The sequence below is a fragment of the Myotis davidii genome, unplaced genomic scaffold, assembly GCF_000327345.1.
Source record: "Myotis davidii unplaced genomic scaffold, ASM32734v1 scaffold599, whole genome shotgun sequence".
NCBI lineage: Eukaryota > Metazoa > Chordata > Mammalia > Chiroptera > Vespertilionidae > Myotis > Myotis davidii.
Genome location: NW_006290772.1, coordinates 102,861 through 103,338, shown reverse-complemented (window position 1 = coordinate 103,338; position 478 = coordinate 102,861).

Genomic DNA, 478 nt, shown 5'->3' with positions numbered 1-478 from the left:
ATGTAATAAAATAATTTTTAAAAAGACTAAGCCATTTCATTATTCAGAGTTTTGATTATTGAATTAAAATTAGTATTTCAAATTTTTCCTATTTTTATAAACTACACTAGAGGCCCAGTGCACAAAAATTTGTGCACTCGGGGGGATACCTTAGCCCGGCCTATGCCCTCTTGCAGTCTGGGACCCCTCGAAGGATGTCCACCTGCTGGCTTACGCCCGCTCCCTGAGTGATCAGGCCCAAGCTGGCAGTCAGACATCCCTCTGGTAGCCCAACAGCCCTCAGGGGATGTCCATTTACCAGCAGGGAGCAGACTTAAGCTGCAGTCGGACATCCTTAGTGCTGCTGAGGAGGCAGGAGAGGCTCCCGCCACCACCACTCTGCTCCCCAGCCGTGAGCCTGGCTTCTGGCTGAACAGAGCTCCCCCTGTGGGAGTGCACTGAACATTTGCCCCCTGGGGGTCAGGGCCTGTCATAGCGA